The sequence below is a fragment of the Pectinophora gossypiella genome, chromosome 20, assembly GCF_024362695.1.
Source record: "Pectinophora gossypiella chromosome 20, ilPecGoss1.1, whole genome shotgun sequence".
Taxonomy (NCBI): domain Eukaryota; kingdom Metazoa; phylum Arthropoda; class Insecta; order Lepidoptera; family Gelechiidae; genus Pectinophora; species Pectinophora gossypiella.
The window spans coordinates 55001-63281 of record NC_065423.1 but is presented as its reverse complement, the minus strand read 5'-3'; the positions used below and the strand labels follow the sequence as shown (position 1 = coordinate 63281).

The 8281-nt window shown below is 39.1% G+C and overlaps 1 long non-coding RNA gene across 2 annotated transcripts; it reads right to left on the bottom strand.

Moving 5' to 3' along the window:
- Window positions 1-4913: 4913 nt before the first annotated feature.
- Window positions 4914-8165, bottom strand: LOC126376357 (uncharacterized). 2 transcript variants are annotated; one of them, XR_007567718.1, is made up of 4 exons: window positions 8100-8165; window positions 7988-8065; window positions 7037-7211; window positions 4914-5062 (listed from the first exon to the last, which is right to left on the bottom strand). It is a non-coding gene; the product is annotated as an uncharacterized LOC126376357 (long non-coding RNA). The 2 variants fall into 2 exon arrangements; XR_007567717.1 differs by lacking the exon at window positions 4914-5062 and having other exon boundaries at window positions 7008-7211.
- Window positions 8166-8281: the final 116 nt, after the last annotated feature.

Below are 8281 nucleotides of genomic sequence, written 5' to 3'. Positions count from 1 at the left end.
GTTCTTGGGGTATGGTAGTAAGTACTTGGGGTATGGTAGTAAGTACTTTGGGGTATGGTAGTAAGTACTTGGGGTATGGTAGTAAGTACTTGGGGTATGGTAGTAAGTACTTGGGGTATGGTGGTAAGTACTTGGGGTATGGTGGTAAGTACTTGGGGTATGATGGTAAGTACTTGGGGTATGGTAGTAAGTACTTGGGGTATGGTAGTAAGTACTTGGGGTATGGTAGTAAGTACTTGGGGTATAGTAGTAAGTACTTGGGGTATGGTAGTAAGTACTTGGGGTATGGTAGTAAGTACTTGGGGTATGGTAGTAAGTACTTGGGGTATAGTAGTAAGTACTTGGGGTATGGTAGTAAGTACTTGGGGTATGGTAGTAAGTACTTGGGGTATGGTACCAAGTACTTGGGGTATGGTAGTAAGTACTTGGGGTATGGTAGTAAGTACTTGGGGTATGGTACCAAGTACTTGGGGTATGGTAGTAAGTACTTGGGGTATGGTGGTAAGTACTTGGGGTGTGGTGGTAAGTACTTGGGGTATGGTGGTAAGTACTTGGGGTATGGTGGTAAGTACTTGGGGTATGGTGGTAAGTACTTGGGGTATGGTAGTAAGTACTTGGGGTATGGTGGTAAGTACTTGGGGTATGGTGGTAAGTACTTGGGGTATGGTGGTAAGTACTTGGGGTATGGTGGTAAGTACTTGGGGTATGGTAGTAAATACTTGGGGTATGGTGGTAAGTACTTGGGGTATGGTGGTAAGTACTTGGGGTATGGTGGTAAGTACTTGGGGTATGGTAGTAAGTACTTGGGGTATGGTAGTAAGTACTTGGGGTATGGTGGTAAGTACTTGGGGTATGGTGGTAAGTACTTGGGGTATGGTGGTAAGTACTTGGGGTATGGTGGTAAGTACTTGGGGTATGGTGGTAAGTACTTGGGGTATGGTGGTAAGTACTTGGGGTATGGTGGTAAGTACTTGGGGTATGGTGGTAAGTACTTGGGGTATGGTAGTAAGTACTTGGGGTATGGTAGTAAGTACTTGGGGTATGGTAGTAAGTACTTGGGGTATGGTAGTAAGTACTTGGGGTATGGTAGTAAGTACTTGGGGTATGGTAGTAAATACTTGGGGTATGGTGGTAAGTACTTGGGGTATGGTGGTAAGTACTTGGGGTATGGTGGTAAGTACTTGGGGTATGGTGGTAAGTACTTGGGGTATGGTGGTAAGTACTTGGGGTATGGTGGTAAGTACTTGGGGTATGATGGTAAGTACTTGGGGTATGGTAGTAAGTACTTGGGGTATGGTGGTAAGTACTTGGGGTATGGTGGTAAGTACTTGGGGTATGGTGGTAAGTACTTGGGGTATGGTAGTTAGTACTTGGGGTATGGTAGTAAATACTTGGGGTATGGTGGTAAGTACTTGGGGTATGGTGGTAAGTACTTGGGGTATGGTGGTAAGTACTTGGGGTATGGTAGTAAGTACTTGGGGTATGTTGGTAAGTACTTGGGGTATGGTGGTAAGTACTTGGGGTATGGTGGTAAGTACTTGGGGTATGGTGGTAAGTACTTGGGGTATGGTAGTAAGTACTTGGGGTATGGAAGTAAGTACTTGGGGTATTGTAGTAAATACTTGGGGTATGGTGGTAAGTACTTGGGGTATGGTGGTAAGTACTTGGGGTATGGTAGTAAGTACTTGGGGTATGGTGGTAAGTACTTGGGGTATGGTGGTAAGTACTTGGGGTATGGTGGTAAGTACTTGGGGTATGGTAGTAAGTACTTGGGGTATGGTAGTAAGTACTTGGGGTATGGTGGTAAGTACTTGGGGTATGGTAGTAAGTACTTGGGGTATGGTGGTAAGTACTTGGGGTATGGTGGTAAGTACTTGGGGTATGGTGGTAAGTACTTGGGGTATGGTAGTAAGTACTTGGGGTATGGTAGTAAGTACTTGGGGTATGGTGGTAAGTACTTGGGGTATGGTGGTAAGTACTTGGGGTATGGTGGTAAGTACTTGGGGTTTGGTACCAAGTACTTGGGGTATGGTACCAAGTACTCGGGGTTTGGTACCAAGTACTTGGGGTTTGGTACCAAGTACTTGGGGTATGTTACCAAGTACTTGGGGTAGTGACCCTGATGCGGAGCAGTTTTCGAAAATCGGGAAGTATTTCCATACTTTACATGACGTTCCCATCACTACCCCGATATATATTATTTCATACCCCGAGACATTTTCTTGATAAACAAAATTTTGTATGGCGGCCATCTTGTTTTTCCGACATTGTGTTTTTTTTTCACCCGCGATGAAAATTGACCAAGATTTAAATAGGTGTCGTGAAAGAAAAATTGGTTCACGTGCGATAGTTTTGCCAGGCCGTAGGGTGTTTCTCGGACGCGGAGCAGTTTTTGGTGACCAGAAAGTATTTCCGTACTCTACATGACGTTTTGAGTAAGCGCTCCATACATTATTTTTACCCAAAGGGGCTTCTTCTAAAAAAAACAAAATTTTGTGTGGCGGCCATCTTGTTTTTCCGCCATTTTGTTTTTTTTACAGGCGATTGGATTTGATCAAGATTTAAATACGTTTTGTGAAAGAAAAATTGCTTCAGGTTCTATAGTTTAGCTTTATAGCTTCACCGTGTTTATAGTTATAGTTTAGTTTTAATTTTAAATACTTTAATTTGAATTTGTATTAGATTTTTACTATTTTAATTGTTTGTGGTATCTATTTTAATGTATGGATTTTTAGATCTGAAATAAACGATATTATTATTATTATTAGCCAGGCCATAGGGTGTCTCCCTAAAGCTGACCAGTTTCCGAAGGTCTGGAAGTTTTCCGGGAGCCTTGAGACCGATCCGATCAATTTGACTTTACAAATGCACTAGTCACCCCTACGATTTTTGAAAATTCCCCTCGATTTATTTGGTCTGCCATCATCAGACCCTGACTTCCTTGACATGGGACCACCTTGGGAATATCTCCTTTCGATCAAAAAAAGAATTATCAAAATCGGTTCATACACGACGAAGTTATCCCCGAACAAACATAAAACAAATATACATACGGTCGAATTGAGAACCTCCTCCTTTTTTGAAGTCGGTAAAAACAAAAGCTGTTATCAATTCATTGAGTATGAGTATGACGGCGCCTCATAGAGCGCCATCTGTACGGATTAGAGTGAACTACGCTGACGTTCGCTCTAGCGGAACGTCGTTTGCATATGGCGGCGGGGCGGTCGTCTTGTCAGTGTGACAGTTCGAGGGACAGCCGCCTGCGCACCGTACCCGCGACGGATCGCTTTAAATCCGAGGAATCCTTAACCATTTCTGTTGATTAATAGTGATTTATGTGCCTTAATAGTGTGATACAATAATTTAGAAGTTCATTTTGTTTCAAAGTACTTTAAATTAAATAACGTGTGATTAAGTAACTATTAAATTGTTTTAACTACCCACGTCCAGTGCTACATTGGAAAAATGACTTGAGTCCGATGAAGGCCCTACTGCGCCTTTAAGTACAATTATTTGTTATACAATAAAGGGCCGCGTGTGGACCCGAAGCGCTCACTCGGTTTTATTTTATTAAATGCACTGCTATTGTATCTGTTGTTTCTATTACACTCCACACGACTGAAGATTATACCCCTACCCGCCCTGTCTCGGTTACGAACCGTGAAGAAAGCGATATTTAACGTAAATAGTAACGTATATCTGGAGTATGTCTACCCCGTAAAGATACTGTCATCACAGCCTTTCACAAAATCAATCAAGAACACCGTATTTTAATTTCTTAAGACCCCAGAAACGGATGATGCGATAAGTAAACATTTTACCCTCCCTGAGCCGGAGGTCTCGCAAAAGAACACAAAAAGCAACAAAGCTGCCGGACCGGATGAAATACCCCGAATTTCTACAACATTTTGGAAAAATAAGTAAATAAGTAAATGATTGAATGAGTGAATGAGTAAATAAGTAAATAAATAAGAAAAGAAGAAATCCAAAAATTGTCAAAATTGTGAGTGGTTTTTTCTATGCAGATATGTGACCGTGGCTTCCTAATAAATCGCAACAGGGAGGGTGGGGGGGCGATTTTTTTGCGTTCCCGGCGTCCTAGACCCGCGAGAGAGGCCTTAAAATTTTCGTAAAGACGAGGGCTACCATATAACGCAATAAAATAGAGAGACTTCTATAACATTTTGTTGCAGTAGACTGATATTTCAAAATTTCTTTGCTAATAACACGAAAAATACATGAATACTAAAAAAAAAATTATTTAAACCTATTAAATTGCAAAAAATATAACGGCCAGAACAAAAACCAAACCCTACCCACACCCGAAACAAAGAAAATTGAAACGTAATTATACCCTAACCTAAAACCATGTAAACCAAAATAACCCAAATATAACAAAACTAAACCCAAACCTAAGAAAACTCAAAACTAACAAAATCCAAACATAACATAATTCAAACCTAACAAAACCCAAACCTAAAAAAACACATACCTAACAAAACACAAACCTAACCCAAAACTAAACAAACCCAAACCTAACAAAATTAAAACCTAAAAAAATTCAAACCAAACCCAAACCAAACCCAAACCTAACCCAAACCCAAACCAAACCCAAACCTAACCCAAACCCAAACTTAACAAAAACCAAACCTAACAAAACACATACCTATTATAACCCAAACCTAACCCAAACCTAACAAAACCCAAACCTAACAAAACACATACCTAACAAAACACAAACCTAACCCAAAACTAAACAAACCCAAACCTAACCCAAACCCAAACATAACAAAACCCAAACCTAAGAGACCCAAACCTAACAAAACCCAAACTGAACAAAACCCAACCCAAAAAAACCCAAACCTAACAAAATCCAAACCTAAAAACCAAACCTAACAAAACCCAAACCTAACGAAACCCAAACCTAACAAAATCCAAACCTAAGAGACCCAAACCTAACAAAACCCAAACTGAACAAAAACCAACCCAAAAAAACCCAAACCTAACAAAATTAAAACCAAACCCAAGCCTAACCCAAACCCAACCCAAACCTAACCCAAACCTAACCCAAACCTAACCCAAACCCAAACCTAACAAAACTCAAACCTAACAAAACCCAAACCTAATCAAACCGAAGCATAACAAAATTCAAACCAAACCCAAACATAACCCAAACCCAAACCATACCTAAACCTAACCCAAACACAAACCTAACAAAACCCAAGCCTAACCAAAACCTAACACAAACCTAACCCAAACCTAACCCAAACCTAAACCTAAAAAAATTTAAACCAAACCCAAACCTAATCCAAACCCAAACCTAATCCAAACTCAAACTTAATCCAAACCCAAACCAAACCCAAACCTAAAAAAATTTAAACCAAACCCAAACCTAATCCAAACCCAAACCTAACCCAAACCCAAACTTAACAAAACCAAAACCTAACCCAAAGCCAAACTTAACAAAAACCAAACCTAAAAAAACCCAAACCTAACAAAATCCAAACCTAAGAAAAACCAAACCTAACAAAACCCAAACCTAACAAAACCCTAACCTAAGAAACCCAAACCAAACAAAACCCTAACCTACCTTTGCACCTTTACTACCATCACTATGTATGACCACATTTACTGCAATAAAATTCATTTCATTTCGTTTCATTTCATTTCATTTCAAAACCAAACCTAACAAAACCCAAGCCTAACCCAAACCTAACAAAATTCAAACCAAACCCAAACCTAAATAAACCCAAACCTAACAAAACGCATACCTAACAAAACACAAACCTAACCCAAACCTAAACAAACCCAAACCTAACAAAATTAAAAACAAACCCAAGCCTAACCCAAACCCAAACCTAACCCAAACACAAACTTAACAAAAACCAAACCTAACAAAAACCAAACCTAAAAAAACCCAAACCTAACAAAATCCTAACAAAATCCAAACCTAAAAACCAAACCTAACAAAACCCAAACCTAACGAAACCCAAATCTAACAAAATTAAAAACAAACCCAAGCCTAACCCAAACCCAACCCAAACCTAACCCAAACCTAACCCAAACCCAAACCTAACAAAACTCAAACCTAATCAAACCGAAGCATAACAAAATTCAACCCAAACCCAAACCTAACCCAAACCCAAACCATACCTAAACCTAACCCAAACACAAACCTAACAAAACCCAAGCCTAACCCAAACCTAACACAAACCTAACCCAAACCTAACACAAACCTAACCCAAACCTAACCCAAACCTAACCCAAACCTAAACCTAAAAAAATTTAAACCAAACCCAAACCTAATCCAAACCCAAACCAAACCCAAACCTAAAAAAATTTAAACCAAACCCAAACCTAATCCAAACCCAAACCTAACCCAAACCCAAACTTAACAAAACCAAAACCTAACCCAAACCCAAACTTAACAAAAACCAAACCTAAAAAAACCCAAACCTAACAAAATCCAAACCTAAGAAAAACCAAACCTAACAAAACCCAAACCTAACAAAACCCTAACCTAAGAAACCCAAACCAAACAAAACCCTAACCTACATTTGCACCTTTACTACCATCACTATGTATGACCACATTTACTGCAATAAAATTCATTTCATTTCATTTCGTTTCATTTCATTTCATTTCAAAACCAAACCTAACAAAACCCAAGCCTAACCCAAACCTAACAAAATTCAAACCAAACCCAAACCTAAATAAACCCAAACCTAACAAAACGCATACCTAACAAAACACAAACCTAACCCAAACTTAAACAAACCCAAACCTAACAAAATTAAAAACAAACCCAAGCCTAACCCAAACCCAAACCTAACCCAAACACAAACTTAACAAAAACCAAACCTAACAAAAACCAAACCTAAAAAAACCCAAACCTAACAAAATCCTAACAAAATCCAAACCTAAAAACCAAACCTAACAAAACCCAAACCTAACGAAACCCAAATCTAACAAAATTAAAAACAAACCCAAGCCTAACCCAAGCCTAACCCAAACCCAACCCAAACCTAACCCAAACCCAAACCTAACAAAACTCAAACCTAACAAAACCCAAACCTAATCAAACCGAAGCATAACAAAATTCAAACCAAACCCAAACCTAACCCAAACCCAAACCATACCTAAACCTAACCCAAACACAAACCTAACAAAACCCAAGCCTAACCCAAACCTAACACAAACCTAACCCAAACCTAACACAAACCTAACCCAAACCTAACTCAAACCTAAACCTAAAAAAATTTAAACCAAACCCAAAGCTAATCCAAACCCAAACATAATCAAAACACAAACCTAATCCAAACCCAAACCAAACCCAAACCTAAAAAAATTTAAACCAAACCCAAAACTAACCCAAACCCAACCCAAACCTAACCCAAACCCAAACCTAACAAAACTCAAACCTAACAAAACCCAAACCTAATCAAACCGAAGCATAACAAAATTCAAACCAAACCCAAACCTAACCCAAAACTAAACAAACCCAAACCTAACCCAAACCCAAACATAACAAAACCCAAACCTAAGAGACCCAAACCTAACAAAACCCAAACTGAACAAAACCCAACCCAAAAAAACCCAAACCTAACAAAATCCAAACCTAAAAACCAAACCTAACAAAACCCAAACCTAACGAAACCCAAACCTAACAAAATCCAAACCTAAGAGACCCAAACCTAACAAAACCCAAACTGAACAAAAACCAACCCAAAAAAACCCAAACCTAACAAAATTAAAACCAAACCCAAGCCTAACCGAAACCCAACCCAAACCTAACCCAAACCTAACCCAAACCTAACCCAAACCCAAACCTAACAAAACTCAAACCTAACAAAACCCAAACCTAATCAAACCGAAGCATAACAAAATTCAAACCAAACCCAAACCTAACCCAAACCCAAACCATACCTAAACCTAACCCAAACACAAACCTAACAAAACCCAAGCCTAACCCAAACCTAACACAAACCTAACCCAAACCTAAACCTAAAAAAATTTAAACCAAACCCAAACCTAATCCAAACCCAAACCTAATCCAAACCCAAACCTAATCCAAACCCAAACTTAATCCAAACCCAAACCAAACCCAAACCTAAAAAAATTTAAACCAAACCCAAACCTAATCCAAACCCAAACCTAACCCAAACCCAAACTTAACAAAACCAAAACCTAACCCAAACCCAAACTTAACAAAAACCAAACCTAAAAAAACCCAAACCTAACAAAATCCAAACCTAAGAAAAACCAAACCTAACAAAACCCA